Source organism: Aythya fuligula, chromosome 9, assembly GCF_009819795.1.
Source record: "Aythya fuligula isolate bAytFul2 chromosome 9, bAytFul2.pri, whole genome shotgun sequence".
NCBI lineage: Eukaryota > Metazoa > Chordata > Aves > Anseriformes > Anatidae > Aythya > Aythya fuligula.
Window position 1 is genome coordinate 15,377,063 of NC_045567.1, and position 17,819 is coordinate 15,394,881.

At 47.0% G+C, this 17,819-nt stretch overlaps 1 protein-coding gene across 1 annotated transcript in view; it reads right to left on the bottom strand.

Annotated features, from left to right (window-relative positions):
• TP63 (tumor protein p63) overlaps window positions 1–16,778 on the bottom strand; it is a 169,709-nt gene extending 152,931 nt beyond the window's left edge. The window contains exons 1-2 of the mRNA XM_032193289.1: window positions 16,662–16,778; window positions 13,743–13,890 (exon numbers count right to left, since the gene is read on the bottom strand). The gene's annotated coding sequence lies outside the window, so the exon portion shown is untranslated. The remainder of the gene's footprint in view (window positions 1–13,742; window positions 13,891–16,661) is intronic.
• Between the last annotated feature and the right edge of the window lie 1,041 nt (window positions 16,779–17,819).

Sequence of the window (17,819 nt, forward strand, 5' to 3'; positions counted from 1 at the left end):
GATGGGATGGTATTTTAGGAAAGCCAGCATTGCTCCCATTCCTGTGCGTGAGAGTTGGGCTCTAGCAATGTTTTTTTCATGTCACAGGGCTGTGCTTCCAGCGACTGGTACAAGGGAGCGGAGAGGTGCCCAGCTCCCGCAGCCAGAAGAGCTCAGCCAGTCCTTGATACAGCAGCTTCTGATGCTTTCCAGAAAATTGCCCTGAGTACAGCCAGCCAGTGAAGATAAATTTGGTATTGGGGAAGTAAAACCATGCTGCCCTACATTACTTCCTCCTCAACCAGTGTACACAGAAGGTTTGTGTAAGATTCACACGAGTCTAATAAGGCATTTGCCCTCGTGGTAAGTGGGGCACTGTCCTTTGGGCACTTCTCATTTCTCTCTGAATGCGAAGGGACCTTACAGCAGCCAGGGCAAAGCCACCCCACCCAAGAAGCACTCTGGGACTGATGCAAAAGGACCCTGCATCTGGCAGGCTGTAGGAAGGAGAACCTACTCATATCGCTCAGACTGTGTGGGTTTGGGGTTTCAGAGGTAGTGCTGATGAAGATGCCATAATTAGAGCACCCGAGAAGCTACTTTAAATTCTAAAGTCAGCTTAATTTGTCTGCTGCTATTGGAAGGATAAGAAAGGTTCAAGCCACCTTTCTCCATTCTGAGGTTGTGTATCTTCAGCACAGACTGACAGGATTTTTTGAGATGACACCCTGAAATGCAGTGCTGGCAAGGCACAGGCCTAAGGCTCCCTTGGCTCTGTATTTGGTACCAGCACCTCCTGCCAGCTGCCCACCAGCACAGTGCCCTTGTGTTTAAGCACACAGTATGTGATTGTTACCAAATTCAAAATCCCTCTCTCACTAAGCAGCCAGCTCAACCCAAGGTTTCAGCCCTAAGATGTCTCTTTTGTCTCCTTTGGTTGTAAAACCTAAAGCACTAGCTCATCATTCAGAAAATGCCCCATATCACAAAGTCTCTCTGAAGTATGATTTGCCCCAATTACAAAAATCAAACAATCAAAAAGAACATGTATTCAAAATCATTAGTTAAAGGTTTCCTTTGCTTTCCAGGTTTTGTGCTTTCAGGCAACACATGCTTCACCTTTTCAAGCTTCCCTTTGCAAATCTGGAAGCTAGAAATTCACTTTGATCTTAATGAACACCGAGACTGGGGCAGAGAAATGCAAGTGATTGACTGGTCCCAGCTCCATGTGTAAGTGTTCCCTAGCTGAACCACGGGCTGACCATGCTCTCACTGCTCACCCACCCAGACCATGATGTGACAGCTCAGTTCAGCTGATGTTCTCTGCTCTGCACTGGGGGAAGCATGGTACTCTGAGAGCCTGAACCTTCTGCTCTGCTTCTAGAGTTGGCATGCTACAGAGGGGGAGAAAAAAAGAAAAGGGAAAGTAACATGAATTTCCCAATTAGAATCACTGAACAGTGACACTGGAACTCAAAGTCAGGCTTTATTTTCAGCTTTGATCCCCAAAAACCTACTGCTGTGAAACGGAGGAGTAGAACAAAACTGGAGGGGCTGTTGCCATTTGGTGGGGCTGCCTGAGCACGAGGACCCTCCTTCCTGGCAGCTGCAGGTGCCACAGGGGTGCTGAGGAGCCACACGGATTGTTTCTGACGTTACTGCATCTCATGGTGGGCAGACCTTGCCAGCTTTCTCCTTTCGTCTCACAGGTCCCTTATCTTCACATGCAACTGGAAAAAGAGTGTATCAGCCAGAAATCAGTCTGTGCTGCCCTGGTACCTGTGGGTAGCATTCAATAATAAGTGCTGCAAGCACAAGCTGCCACTGCCCTCACCCTCATGCCATAAGTCTGTCAGGCAGCTGCTCTGTCTAAACTGTACCCTGCTTAACAGAGTACAGTGCCTTCCTTTTTTTTCCCTTCTCCCCCTCCAGGGGCTCATATTTCTCACCTCCCACTGAAACACTTATTGGAAAGTATATCCTTCACCTCTGGCCTCAGTGTCCCCTTCCCCAAGCTGGAAAGTCACTGACGATGGGGGTGGAGAGTGGCAGCTTGTTCTCAGCTCATCAATCTATTACATGTCACAAACCTCTGCAGAGGGGAGCTGGCTCCAACCCTCATTTATTTCCAAGTGCAGAGGATGTTTGTGTTTGATCGGATACGCTGGATAAATGATTTCAAGCCGTGGGTTTCATTTCATCACTAATCACAGATACGGGTTGCAGTCCTATTCACCAAGTCAGCAGCTAAACTTCTGTTGACCTCCCTGGCAAGACAGGATACTGGTCACTCTGAAATAAATGATGGAAAATTAAATCAAAGAGGCTGCAGCAGGGGGATACGCAAAACAACAATGACATTGATGTCATTGATATCATCTTTAACTTTCCTCCTGGTCTGTGGATTCACATATGAAAAGGAAATTAGCTTTCCTGTGTTAATACTAGCTGCAAAGCAGAAACATATCATTAAGGAGCCTCACAACTGCAGTTAAGACAAACCCCAGAAGTTTCTAAACAAGGGCCAGGATGCTCTTATAACATCAGCTGGACCTTCACCTTAGCTGATAGCTTTGTTATCCTGCCGCCTCCCCACAAAGTTCCCTCCATGGGAATTCCTCCGATGGAAGTTGCACTGCAGCACTCAGGGCTGGTGGCACAGCTTTCTGCCTTCAGCATGGTTTCCTTCCCTTTTTCCCTGTGCCCACAGACGAGATGATCCAGACTCCCTTTCCGAGGACAAGAAGGGACATTCCCCCTCCAAACTGCTAAGTCTTTTGGGTGCTCAGCGCAGAGCTCCTCCCACAAATCAGGAAAAGCAACAAACTCATTTTGTTTCTTACCCTTTTCTCCTTAAATGCTACTGACTGTGAGGTAGGAGCTACATATGAACACTTAGCTCTTTTTTCACAAAGACCCAAAACCCAGGTCAGAGCAGGAAATTAGTTACTAAAGCATTTCCTCACACCTCCTCCGTGCCGAACCAGGCTAGATGGATAGTTTTTAGTGCCCTGCACAAAATGAGCCGGTGAGTTCTCAGCCCAGTCCCTGAGCAAAGCCAGGGGGTTCTCAGCCCCCTCTTTGAACAAAGTCCCTGTATCGGGTATAACATCACAAAGAAGTGACAGAGAAGAAAATGGAGGGAAATGGGCGGGAGGAGGAACAGAGAAGACACAACAGCAAGGAAAAATCAGGACCTGTGCTTATTACTAGTGTAATAACACGCGTCTGCATTTCACAGCTTGTAGTCCATGCTGGGGAGCTGCTCTGAAGGCCCTCTCCAGCCACTGTGCCATGTCCTTCCCCGTGCAAAGAAAAGGGCATTTACAGAGAAAAACCTCAGCGGTGCAGCCACCAGGGACAAGCGCTCACCCACACCTCTCCATGGTGCTTCGCTGGCCTCCAGAGCCTAATTCCTGAAGTTAGGTACTAGGGCAGAGGTTTTTGGTTTCCAAAACAGACAACGCACTGGAGAGTGGCCAGAGGCTGTGGGTACACCGAGCAAGGGTGGGGTAATTTGGGGGGAAGCTTTCTGCCTACAGGGAGAGCAGGATGCGTGAGAGCAGGTCTACAGCATTCAGCTGGAGCAAAATTACCAGCAGATCATCAGCTCGATAGCAGGATTTAGCGCAAGGAGGGCCAGGCCTGGTGAGTCACCGTGCTGCCGCTGCCAATCGCCGGGGCTGCTGACTGCTGCGATATCCTGAGGAACATGGAGCAGGGCCTGGCAGGGAGATCGCCAGGTGAGTTATGGAGCCAGGCACCCTCGAAAGCTGGCAGCTGCTGCCCGTGTCCGTGCCCCTTCGCAGCACCAGCCCCTGAGGTGGCGGAGTACCAGCACCAGAGACCTGCTTGCTTTTGGCACTTGTTGCTTGGGTGGGCTGCGGCCTGTGCACGGCACGGCCATTCCCCCCAGGAATGGGGAGAGGAGGCAGGCTTTGCTCCACCACGAATTCCTCCTCCAGGGTGCACACGAGGAGCTGAACTGTGCCCAACCCCAGCATGGCAATGGCTGAACTTGGCTCAGTAGGCACTGGGGACCTGAGGCCATGCCCAAGCTTCTGGGCAACCCCAGAAGCAGACAATGAAAAAAAAAAAAAAAAGCAGAGAAAACAAACAAAACCAAGAACTGATTGCTCTGGTTTTCAAGATCACAAGACCACCAGGCCCTGGTAGGACAGGCCCTTCTGGGCTCTGCTGTCTTCAGCTCAATCAGCCCCTTACCTCAGCAGATAATGAGCTCAGATACTTCCTCGTTACTTCACACCTTGCCTATCCAGCACCCTTCTCACCTCAGCAGGTACCGTCACACCAGCTATCATTTTGACACACTGCTACTTCGCTCTTGCTCCATGCGGCGCTGGGACGGGCTCCCAAACAGTCAAGCTCAGCCTATTAATCAAGGATCACATCGCGCCAGAGGGTGTGGAGAGGCCCTTGACACCAAAATGTTTTGACAATCAAACAAACATCCCCAAGCGACTGTAGGCATCGAGCACAGCTGATGCACGGGTAGCCAAAACAGCTTTGAACTGTCTAGCCACACAGCCACATAACAGAGAGCTCTGCAAATCCTCCCTGAGAAGCTGGGTGAACTCTTGGGTTACTGCTACGCGCGAGGCCAGCTGTCCTGCCTGCACATCCCGCGCTACCTATGCCGCCTGGTCTGATGCTAGCTCCAGCCCGTGCAAGCTGAAACCCTGGCACAGGCCAGCGTTGCTGCGTGGTTTTAAGGTATTACATCCACCCTATAGAGTATATTGAAGCCATCACCCTCTGCATACCCTCTCCTACCTGGCCAGCTCTGCATCCACCAGGCCTTCCTCACCAGGAAGAGAAACACAGTTTCTTCACTGGCTACAGACACTCCTCTAGCAAGGGCTAAAAATTTCAGATTCTCTGTTTAATGCTACTGCAAATCCTGTTTAAGAGCAGAGCTAGCCACGTCCCCTGCCTTGCAATCAGGGTCTCTGCTCTGCGGATACAATCTGAGCCCAAACCCACCGCCCACCCATCACTGGGGCTCCCCCTTCCCTCTGCTTCAGGTGGAGGTGGTGACTGGATGCAACGAGGTGGTCCTCAGCCTGCAGAGGCTTAAGATGTTGCAGTTGGTTGCACAGGGGCTGCAGCTGGACTAGATTAGGTTAGACTGGGCTAACCAGAGGGATTTTTGCTGGGTTTCTCCAGCACCATGTTAACCACAAATCATGAAGTAGCAAGAAAGACCTAAGAAAAGGCTCACATCTGAAATGCTTTCCCTCAAAGCAGGTCCAAAAAATAAAAAGTCCCATGAGGTCAAAACAGAAATGAAAAGTAATCATTGGGGTCTGAGGTTCTACAACACACAGAGTATTGAGATGACTCACCCAGCCACAATAGAGCTACCAGATTTCGTGTTTGCTCAGCCCCAATCTTTGGGTGTTTTTCAGCAACTGGAACTATGAATTAAACTGCTACACTAGAATACAGCTGGTGGCAATGGAGGTGGGGGTAATTTCATGAGGTAACCATGACACACCAATGTGAGAAGACTTTTTGATCCAGTTTTGGTTTTAATTCAGAGACTAAAGTTCACTTCAGTCCTTATTTTGTCCAAATGGCTTATTCAGCTCGAGTACATATTTTGCATCCCTATTTCCCCCCGCTGCACGGTGGAATATGATGCCACGCGCTCTGCTTGTCATAGCTCAGATCCTGTCTTACATTTCTCTAATGCCTTGCATGCTGGAAAGTCTTAGAGTGCTTCACAAGCTGCTGCATACGTAGCCAGAATCAGACATGCAGCCACTTCTGGGGTGGAAGACAGCAATAACTGCATGTGCTGCACTAGGAGGAATAAGATTCTGTCCCGGAAGAGATACTTTTGCATAACATGTCATTAACGTCAATCTCTGAACACCCCAGCAAGCTGCTAGCTACATCTGAAGGACTGGAAATATTACTGCTGGGATGTAAACTTGCAGTTCCGGGCAATCTATTTCTACTTAACCTGTTGGCAGCTGTTTTCATCATTTAGGTACACCATAGACCAGTAATAGATAAATATCAACGGAGATCAACCTTCTGTGCCCTCTGGGGGCATAGAAGTACTGCTTTCTCGAAGGATACCTTCAAGAAAGGATCCAATGGCAGAAGGGACAGGAGTTAAATTGCTGGAAAAAGTCGTCATCTCTCTCCTACCTCTGATTTGCAAGTCACTCTGCTCCTCACCACCCAAAAATGTGGGGCTGTAGGTGGTGGAAAAGGCATAAGTGCAAGTAGCCCCGCAGAAATTGCAGGTTAGGAAGGAAAATGCAGAGCTGCAAGGAGGTTTAATTTGTAGCTCGTGGTCTGGGCTGTGGTTCTCAATGAGCTGAATTAGCAGCAGAGACTGAGGAGTGTGAAACAGCAAGGGCGTGACACCCGCTCTGTTCTCCCTGTGTCTCCTGCAGCCCTCTCAGTGCCTTCACATCCCTCCCGTCTGCTATAGCAGTGTGACAAGTCAATTGTCACAATGCAGGTTTGGAGCTTGGAGCTGGCACATCCCCACTGAACAGACTTCAATTCAGGCTTCCAATCCAATTCCTGCACCAGATGCAGGCTCTAGGCAACCTGCAGCTTCAGTAACAGCCACCTGCAGCCATCCACCACAGCCTGCCTGCTCATCTCTAGCCCCACTTCCAAGAACCTGCATGCCAAGAGCTCATCGTGCCCGTAGTCCAAGAAGAAAGCTCCAACAAGGGTCCTGTTGAGATAGCCACAAGTTACCTTGCAGCACTTGGGATGGTGTCAGTGAAAAGGCAGGTAAAGCTCAGCAGAGAGGAGGTTAACCAAGAGGACTTGTGACCTGCTCTTAATGTTTCTACCAGCTCCTTCCTTTGGGTTTTAGTTTACTTGGTTTAGTTTACCTGGTTTACTTTAGTTTAGTTTACTGTTTTTTAACAGACTTACAAACTGACTATTCTTAGGGAAGGAGAAAGAGGAAATAAAATCCCTTTCTCCAGCCTTTCTTGTCATCCTAAAGTGAAAGAGGGGAGAGCAATGTCCCCTTCTTCCACACCCCATACGGCACAGAAGAGCAGTTCTCATGGCCCTGAGCACTGTCTGGGGTGGTGGCTGGCAGCTAAAGAAGACCTGGTTTCCAGCTGCTCGCCCAGCTGCTGTGGCGTGCATCCTACCTCAGCCTGAATCACAGCTGCTGCTGGGAGCTAACTTTCAGGTTTGCAGGGGAGCGCTGCCTTCAGCTGCACCCAGCTCTTTGCTTTCAGGAAACCACAGCCCCGGTTTGGTGTTGTAGCTGTTAAACAGGCAAGTGTCTTTAACCATATTCACAGGGGGCAGACTACAGCTGTTTTTCAGAAGGCATTTGCATTTTGGAGGGGCAGAGGATTAAGAAGGGCTTGCCTAAAAAGTAGGGTCTAGCGTAACGCAAAAAAATGATTGCTGCTGACACACAGTAGCCCTAACAGTAAGTCTGTCCCTGGGTCCATTTGTGACCCCATGCACCAGCCCACCCTTGTAGGATGCTGTGGCTCAGCTGGGCTGAGGACTAACCTCCACTGAAGCTGCCATCTGTATCCTGATGCTTTCTGCTCCTCAACAGCATCTGTGACCCTTCCAGCTTTCCCCTTCCTCTTAAAGATGGGCGTGAAGGTCTGTGAGGCAGTAAGGCTCTTGCCTGGTGCCTCACAGGCACATTTCTGCCTTGTGCATTTCTGCACAGCCTGAAAAACCATCGATGGGGGCAGCCCTGGGGTAGTCCCTACCTCCAGCCCTGCCTCTTCTCCCTGACCACGCACAAACCCGGTGCCAGCTCAGGCTGGGACATCTGTGCCAGCCTCCAACAATGTTATTTCTTCCATTGCCCAGACCTGTTGTTTTCAACGGAGCAAAGGGCCAAGAGATCTATTTGTTGATGGTGTGTATGTTGGTTACTACCAGGACTGGCAGTTTTAAGGATTTTCCACGTATCGCGTGTCCCTCCACGTTGCGGTGCACTGACCCAGACACAACACTGACAGCTGCAGGGTAAATAAATAAAAACAGAGTATTTTGATCTTGGAGGGGGAGGTGGTTCGGAGGGGAAGGGGGGGCCGGGGGTGTCAGCCAGACAGAACAGGGTGGCCACAGCTGTGATGGGAACAGATGCGGCACAGGGAGAGGGAGCGGGGAATAAAGTTCTGCAAATGTAAGCAATGCTGGAAAGTCTTGGAGAATGGCACGCATATTTGGGACAGGTGGGAAGTGTTTACATTGAAATAAGAAGGACAACGGTCTGAAAGAATGCTGGTCACATTACCTGTGACCCAAGCTGACCGACCACAGCTCCACAACATCTCAGACCACCATTTCTCTGTCACACCAGAGCCCACTGAATGCACGTAGAGTCTCACCCAGCGCTACGGGCATCCGGTGCTCTGCAGAGCTCGTAGGTGTTTGGTCCCTCTCAAAAGCAAGCTGACATTGGCTCTCAGCCACCCTTTATTCCAGTCTAGCTCATAGCAGGGCTGGGTAGTACCACTATGTAATCCTTGGACCAGGTGGGTACAAGGCAGGATTGAGACCAGACTCACCTGAGCCAACAAAGCTGGCAGTGTGGTCTGCAGCACAGCTGGCATTGCCTGAGTACACCTGCCCAGCTGACCCCAAACAGCAGCCCTGCCATGGTGGGGACCAAGCTTGGTGGAGTTTTGCTTGTTTAAAGCCTAGCAGAAGCTCTTTCCCAACTGACGTTTATGCATTTATACAATGGTGCAACCAGAGTTGCAGATTTTTAATTTTCAGAAGTGGTGCTGCTGGCAGGAGTTGCTCAGCACGGCTTGTGCAGGGCAGGTAACCTGCTGCTAGCCACTGGCCACCTGAGATCATCTTCTGGTACAAAGCAGTTGTGCTGTGTGCTCTCTGCTGATGGTCATTACAGATAAGAGGCTGTGGCTTCTTCTATGGGATCTTTGCAATGCTTCACTGAATTGCCTTTGCCATTTTGGAGAAAGGACTCATCAGAACTAACGACATGAACAAAATTCTTCTTTTCTCCCGGCACATTTAATCCTTTCCCTAAAAGATTAAAGGCTGGATTTTTCAAGAACCCTAGAGGCACCCGTGACCCTATTTAAAATCAACAGAGTGCTGGGAACCCACCTCCCTAACATGTTATTGAAACCCCAGCTGAGCCCAGCCCACAAAGGCATATGGTGCAGCTCCGGACTGCAGGATGAACACCTGCATCACACCTACATTATCCAAGAGTGGCCAGGAGACTTGTCCAAGGTCATTTCATGTTGCAGTGAGGAACAGAGACCAGGGGCTCTGCTTCCCAAGTAGCTGACTGCTGCCCTGTGAGACCCATGGGAGAAGAAATCCTTCTTAACTGCAGCTATTTCACCAGAGGATGCTCGAAGGCAGCTTGCAAGAAACTTTGAGCATTTCTAATCAAGTTAAAGGAGGGCTTACAAACACAAAGTCATGTTGAGAGACATTCTCTGAATTTATTCACACCCTTGCTCCTAGATAAAAATAGCTGTATATGTTAAGTTTAGGTCCACCGAGAGCCTAGAGGATAGCAAGGGATTATCACAAAAGGGCAGCAAGGCAGTCAAAAAGAGCCTGGGGGACATCTTGTACAATTTCCATGAAGGGAATAATTAATTCAAACTGTATACAGACTGCGCTGGGAGTGTCCACTCTGGAGATTTTCAAAGAGTCCTTTGCTGCTTTGGGCTCACTTTAAATCAAGTGTCCTAAAAAAACACTTCAGCTATGCATTTCATTTCAGTTATACAGGGTGTTTAAATGCCAAGGGATGAGGGAAAACTTCGTTATTAAAGGGCTGTAAGACTTTAATAAGGTACACAGTCATTAGAAAGTTGTTGAGTCATGAAAATAGTCTCAATAATTTGAAATTAATGTTTAGTGTATGCTCTACCATAAAGTGCTTAGATGTTGTGGCCATGGATACTAAAGAAAAACCTTAAGGCCATGACTACACGAGCAAGTTACCGCAAGGTAAGCTAGGGTGTAATTTCAGAGCACACCACTTACCTTAAGGTAACTTCCCATTTGCAGGCTGTTGTCCCAGGACCAGGGGAGGCAGCGAAGCTCTCGCTGGACGTGGCACAGGCTGCCCATTGTGGGCTGCTGGCTGAGGGCACGCACGTGGCTGGGTGCTGCAGAACACATAAGGTGCAGTAAATCTGTGCAGTAACAGCTGTGAGTAACTTTGCTCTCCAGCATAGATGCAAGGATGGACTATATGTAGCAATCAATGCAATAGAAATGGGCACAGTTAGAAAGTCCAGAAGTTCAATGAGAAGGGCCAGAACCCGATGTGGAGATTCTGCTTCATGATAATATTAAATACATACATTAATACATGCTTGCAAGTAAAAATCAGGGCTGTAGCATCCCTATACCACTGTCTCTGTTGAAGAGGTAGGGAAAAATGACTAACTACCAGAAGTTCTCCTCTCTCCTCTCTTTTCTGGAAAAATACAACCATTTGAGAATTGAGTCTGCTTCTGCTGACCTGCCCTTTCTTTTCCATCTCTGCTTCCTGCCAAGCAAAATTCACTGAGTTCCACTTATGACTTTAATGAGACCAGAATTTCTGGATGTAGTTGTTGTGGAATGTGTTCCTGATAAATCATTTAAAACCCAGACAACAGAGCTCCTATCGCAGATTAACGATTCATCCTGGAGCTTGCCCTGAGCATGTCCAATGCTGGGTGGAAAATCACTGCCCTTCTAACCCCAGTGACTAGGGGCATCCCAGAGCCTGGAGATTTTTCATTTCAACTCAGTAATTCAATTCGCTGCACGACTTTTCTTTCCTTCCTCCCATTGGTTAGTTCAATGAAGGGAGAGCTGTAAACTCTACAAATTTTAGAAACTGTTTGTACCTCCTATTGTAAAAACAGGAATGGACCTGCACCAAGAGAGCCCAGTTACTGCACAAGTGATCAGGAGGAAGCACATGCGTCCTCCAGACCAGCACTGTAGGTACTGCACACCACTTAGTGCTTTCTAGATGGAAGGAGAGAGAGAAAACAAATAGGACAAAGAAGAAAAGTAAGGTTTTCCCACATGGTTTTCCTTCCCCATACTCCTATGCCCCCTCTCTTAGCATCACCTTTCTGAGCAAGGGGAGTGGGATGTATTTTGCAGCCATCACACCTTACGCAGCAGAGGAACATGCCATGGTGGGAACTGCCTCGTACCCCACATGGACACAGGGAACAGGTTGCTGATCCCAGTCAGCACACTGCCTGAAACTACTAGAAAATAAGCAGAAATTATGGTTCCCTTGCCAGGATAGAGTAACCCGTATTTCTACTGTTGCCCAGCTCTACAATGAAGTAACATCATTATGATGTTTATCAAAAACACAAGACCACTGTCTGGTTGACTGTGGGCAGCTGTTTTCTGTAGGTAATCACAATATCAGTGTCTCAAGAGTTAAACTACCTGGAAGAAGGGGATTTTAGTAGAAGATCCGGAGTGGCAAACATTATCAGCAGCGTTAATCTGTCACATCTTTCCTGGACTGTACATACCACGCTCCATCACTCTGGCATGTCATGGCCTGCATTGTTACAAGATGTACTGAAGCTGTAGCCAGCCATAGTTTGGCATCTCAGTGAACCTTCTGATCCAAGAAAATACGGGAAGGAAAAAAAAAAGATGCCATTTCCAAAACAAAACAAAAAAATAACAAACCAATCCACCTCTAAAAAAGTAATCAAAACTAACCCCAAAACTTCTAAGCAAGTACTAAGATATTTTTTTTTTTTCAAATGCAACCATAAAACAAATCTGTTTGAGTTGAGGGTGAGCTAGACCCTTGAATCCACAGCACTTGAGGAATGCCGGATGGCCCTAAACCTACAGCTTTTCTTTGTCATGTTTCTCTCTTATTCAGACACATACAAAGGAAAAAAAAATAAAAAATAGAAATTTGTTTTCCTGGTTCTGGCTAGAACCTGGCCCACAACCAGGCTGTCCTGAAAACATCCCATATCTGAGCCTGGAAATGCAGCAGACTCGAGCTGGACCAGTCTATGGAGTTGACGCCACTGGGGTGCCCAGAACCCACAGCCCGGAGCCCTGCCCTGCGAGCAGACACCAGACTGCAGACACCAGATGAGAGAGAGGGAAGGCTCTTGGCTCTATTGTTGTTGTTGAGCTACTGGAAAGGAGCTAGGGAGAGGAAAAATGATCTGGATAGGAAGAAAAAAGTCTCACAGGAATGGATGATCTCACTTGTCCACACACACACGCCCAGACGTACAAATATATATAATTAACTGGAAAATACTGTGTGGTATAAAGGTTTCTTCAGCTTGGGTACATCATAGTTGGGCTAGTCAACTTTGGTACAACCATAACAAAGAGTGCTTCCCACACACCTCCTGCTAAGAGCTCTCCTACCACATCATAGCATTTTAGTATGCATTTATATCTGTTGATAGGTACCCCTATGCTTTTCATACACAGAAAACTAGACATGTGATACAATTATTAAATGTATATGTAATGGCCTATGCAGTCATCAATAGAATATATAACTTCTGTGTACACACATGTTCTTATACAGGTCATTTGTTGACTCCTGCAAACTGTCACAAGGGTATATAAGGGACAGGAGGTCAAAGCAATATCCCATTCAAATACCATAAAGAAGACAACTCAAAGGTTTCATCAGCTTTTGTCCCTGTGCAGGCCACACATGGGAGAACAGAGGGACAGCAATTCTAGCACCCCATACTATGAGATTTTAGGGTTCTGTAAGCAGGCCCATGACAACTTAGAGAGAATTGCAAAAAGCAGCCCAACTTGCAGCCAAAACTCATCAGTTTCACAGGCATCACAAAAGACATTCTGAATCCTCATTTCCTAGACCATTCCTACTAAGGGACACAGCAAAGAGTGCTTCTTAGGCCCTTACCAGCATGCCAAAGCAGTGATGCCATTTCTATGCATTATTACAATGCCATATGGCATGACACAAAGGCTCTTGTTCTCTTCTGTTCCAAAGAGGAAGCTTTTATCTGGGCTTGTTGTTTCAAGTGAAGCACATGGCTTCAGACATGAGCCTCTATTTGTTTTTGTTTCTTTTCTTTTATTTTCTTTTAAGGAAATAATGTTAAGTAATCCCATGTACTTTCCACTCATCCTGCAGATGAGGTTGCATCCTCGAACACAGCTGGTGGTACATAACGTCTCCACTCTGGATGTGCACAGGTTCCCTAATGGGGACCCTCTGCTCTGACCACGGCATACTTAAGTACTCTGGAGCCACAGTCTGACAGCAGAAAAACTTCTTCATTGCAAAAAGTAGATCATCTCCTAAATTTTTCAAGAGCCAGGACTGTCTTAATACAACCAAAGAATGAGGGAGCAGGGAGGAGAGAGGAGCTGTGCTAGGTACCTCCAAAAGCTACAACATGGCTGTGGCATTAATGGAAATAGTTAATGACGTTCACTGTCTTGCTAGAGTAGGAGCTGGTATGTTGTTTGTTTTTCACTGAAAAATAGGCCAGTATTTCTCAACAGGAAGGCCCGTCTGGATCCCAGACAAAGAGGGCTCAGGAACACCAGCCCTCAAATAACCTAACCACTCGCTCATCCCGACCCTTTACACATTCAAGAAAATTTACCACCACAGCTGCAGAGTGGGTCCAGCTTCCCCACAAAACAGTTAACTTGATCCCTGAGCAGAGACACTAATAAGAGAAGCCAAGAATGGTAATTTTTTAGGTAACAAGAATGCCCCAAACTTTGCTGACCTTATGTGACTTTTAGCTTCTTGTTCCAAGTGCCAAGCTACTGAAAAGCTTGTCTGTTTTTTAAGACTCCAGGTCATTCCTTTCTCTGTGTCCAAGCTGTTCTTCCAATATCTTTTTAAATCGGCTGCTTGTTTCCAGTGAGTAGACTCTGAGAGACAGGAAAAACTCTGTAAGAGAGATTGTCTTCTTGCATATAAATCTTACTTTGAAAGGAGACGGTATTTTTGGAATTCAAGGGTTGTTTTTTTTTTTTTGCTGCAATATTTTTTGCTCTGTCACTTACAGGAACCCTGTGTATCTAGAATGAAGGTACTTATTCAACTCTAACCTAAACCAAGGGGCACAAGATAAAAAATCTCCTTTTCCTAAACATATTTTCTAGATTAAGGAGGTATTCCCTTTTGGTTTGCTCAGGACTTTCTTTATTTGTCTACATCCAGGTGTGCAAGTTTCTGGGAGGGAACTTGTCACCCACCTAAACACAATATAGCACAGGTTGTTGGTTTTGGTTTTTTTTTGGTTGCTTTGGTTTAGTTTGTCTTGCTCTAAGATGCCCTGTCCATGCTTCCCCTGTTTGTGTATTGGGAGCAATGTTAGTCATGGCACAGACAACTCAGAGATGCTTTGAGGTTCAGTTGCACGTTGTAAGAGCCTTGACCAAAAGCATTATTTATTGCCGGTTACTCACAACAATAACAACAACAACAACATATGTAAACTTGCAAGAATGAGTTAGGAGTGTCAAAGGAAGAAAAGCTCTGCCCTCAAGGCTTACATTTTATAAAAACCTGATGGTCGGAAAGAGCACAACACAGTCAGATTGAAAAGCAGCCCAGAAAAGGGCTTGTTTAACACCACAGGTGGTGCACAGGCTTCAGATGTGTCCACCCATACTCACTAAAGCCAGCTCCTCACCCTTGATGCCTTCCAGCATCCATCCCTTGGTCTATACTCCGCTGTTCTGGCTGGCAGAGCCTCTGTCACTGGGGTCTGGAAGCAGCATGGAGCTGGAGAACAGCTAGCAGGCTCCTGGCCACATGGTTAAAGCCACTTTATATCCCCTACGGTGACTGAAGCCTGGTGCTGTGGGCTTTTCTTTGTCATGGGGCCCAACGTGCCCCTGGCAAAACAAGCTGAGGCATGGTTTCATGCTTGGGCAAAGAGAATACCAAGAGATTTGAGGACTTTGTGTCTTACTGGTGGTAGCTCTCAGTAGGCTGACATCCTAGAAAAAGCAAAATTTTTTCCTGTCCAGCACCTGGCTGGTTGCACTAGCTGCTGAGGCACACCTCGGTGTCCCCCAGCCACACTGCTAGCTTCATTATAAGGCAAAGAGGGAAGTATAAAAAATTGAAGTTGGGTCGCTGGCTAATGGCTTGCTGTTCCTTTCTCACCCCCACAAACAGCAGGAAACCTCTAAGATGGGGAGAAGGGCAGAACAAAGCAGCTTTCTGATCTGTTAATGCTCACATAGCCACATTTAACACCAGAAGAGCAGCAGAGCCCAGTTTGCCTTGCAGTGCAGATACCTCTGCCTGATCTGAGCGCTCAGGGCTCACGTCATTGCTTTTGGAGAAAAATAGGCATTTTTAGGAGAGATTAGCAAGGCTTGTTAGGGCTGTCAAGTAAAGGTGACTCAGCCCCTAGACACACCTCTTGCTCTCTGCTTAATTAGAAGGGGTGTCTAGACAGCTCAGGTCTGGGCATCGCCATGTCCACGTTTGGTGGGAAGAATCCCCCTCAGAGAACCACACGCTGTGCCAAGGAGGCTCTCTGATACCACCTCAGTAAGCAGGGCAGTGCACTACAATCAGGAAAAAGAAGCCTAGACCCTCATGGGGATTTAGCAGCCTCACTCCTGGCTGACTTGCAGAGTCAGTCGTGGGCTGCGCAGGGAAACCAGCACCCAAACGCCAGCTTTCCTCCACTCCTGGTCTTTCAGTAACTGCTGCTGCCTTCTTGGAGCTCTGCAGAGACAGCCAGGAGCCAAGGAGGGAGGGGGCCAGGTGCTGATGAAGCTTGCAATTAACCCTCCTGATGGATGGGCTTCTCCAAGAAACTCTCAGCATCTGGATGCAAACAGGCATGCTGCCCTCACTGCCGCGAGGTCTCCAGGGCAACATCCATGGATGTGTACACAACAGGACCGTCAGGTAGCTGCTTGTGTGCCACTGAACGTCATCACAGCCTTTTATACTTGGCGTCGGGCTCATAGAGATGAATGAGGCCGATATGAAAAATGACACCACCCTGCTGTAACGTGTCTCCTCCGGTGTCATTTTCAAGAGCCGATTACATGTCTACATGCATTTATACACAGACACAAACACACCTCACTGTTCTCTCTCATAGCACCACTCAGTTGTACCTGCACTGCTCACCCGGAGGAGTTAAAGTCCAGAATCTGTACCTAACACATTACAAGACTCTTTTTATATATGTTTTGTTTGTTTATTTTCACTGTTTGGAGTCCAATCCTAGTCAGGGCCATATGCAGCAAAAGTCCATAATAATCAAGTTTGTCTTCTGTTAGTGGGCTTACATAGCTTGGTACTGAATAATGGTAAGTGAACAATTCTCATTAAAATTTCTAAATGCAAACATAAATTTGGAGTCCAGTTCTGCTTCCATTTGCAGGTGACTCCTTGAGCAGACAGTAACTCTCCAGAGAGAAAACAGGTGAGGTCTAGATGATCCTGGAGACAAGTTGCCTGTCCCAAACACAGGCAGGATTCCAAAGAGAGGAGTTAATGAATGATATTTACTGCCTCACACAATGGACGTTCACATTAAGAACTTCACCCTCTATGAACCTGGTTCACATTTTACCAAGCACCCTGTACTCATGTCCGATGGCTTCTAGGCTTTAGTTATCCAACCCCTGGGAAGAATTGTTAAAAAAAAAATTTTTACTCTTACCACACATATCAAGGTTCAAACAGATGAATCTCTTTTGGTAACCGGACCTGTGATGATCATGAACTTAAGTGAAGAACTTTTTGACCATTAGGAGCCGTCCCAGAGAGATGACAATGCAGCCCTGGAAATCAGGGGACAATGAATGCACTGACAAGTAGGTAGACAGGGATTCATGCAGAAATATCTGCATGTGCATGTGTGAGGGGAAGAGACAAGATGAACTAATCCGTTTCCTTGAGGCTATATCTTTACTCTGTCAGACTGGCACGTGTCTCCTTTGTTTTCGATAATAGAAGTAATTATACCTTAAATGTTCAACTGTAAATCCATCACACAATTAATGGAATTCAAACTGCACAGATCTATAGGAACATTTAAGGATGGATTATGGTCAGACATTCTGAAAATCACCCTCCATGTTTTCCAGCTCTTGATTCAAAGACTCAGGCAGCTTACTGCTTTCCCCAGGGACCTATCTTCCTACCACAAGATAAGAGAACCACACATTGATTCTAGAGAGAATCACTAGTGCACTGTGGTGGGAAAAAAAAAGCCTTCAGAGAGGGGTTTATGGTTTGGGTTTCCTTTAAATTTTTTGACCCTTCTTATCACTAAACAAAAGCTTGTGGTCTTTTTTAGATTGCCTACAATTAAATTCTTATAAAACCACATGCCTGGATAAAGCTGGTCTTATGCAACTTGGATGAAGCACTTTTCCCACTGTAATTTTTATTGAAGAAATCTATCATTATATTTTACAGAGAAGCCTAAAATGCACAGCACTTAGTTAAAAATACAGCTGATCCTCTGTATTTCCAAATCTTCCCACCCTCTGCCACTTATATATGTGAAGGCGAAAGAAAGGAAGAAAGGAAGAAAATGTAGTAAAAGAGGACTCATTCTTTGCACGTAGGATCACCAGTGATGCTCACCTTCTGTGGGCAGTGAAGCAGGGCGTGCCCAGGCTTACCTTACAGTTTTGTCTGCATGGAAGCCTCCCCACTTCAATGCTGGAGCAATGTTGCTGGTGAAAGCATGTTGCGGGTCAAGGGTGGTCTTAAATGCAGACTTTGTTATCCTCTGTGCTTTTTCTCCATATGTGTGGCTGCGAGCTTGGCTTTGGGCCCGAAGGCATTGGTTCTTGCTTAGGAAGAGTGA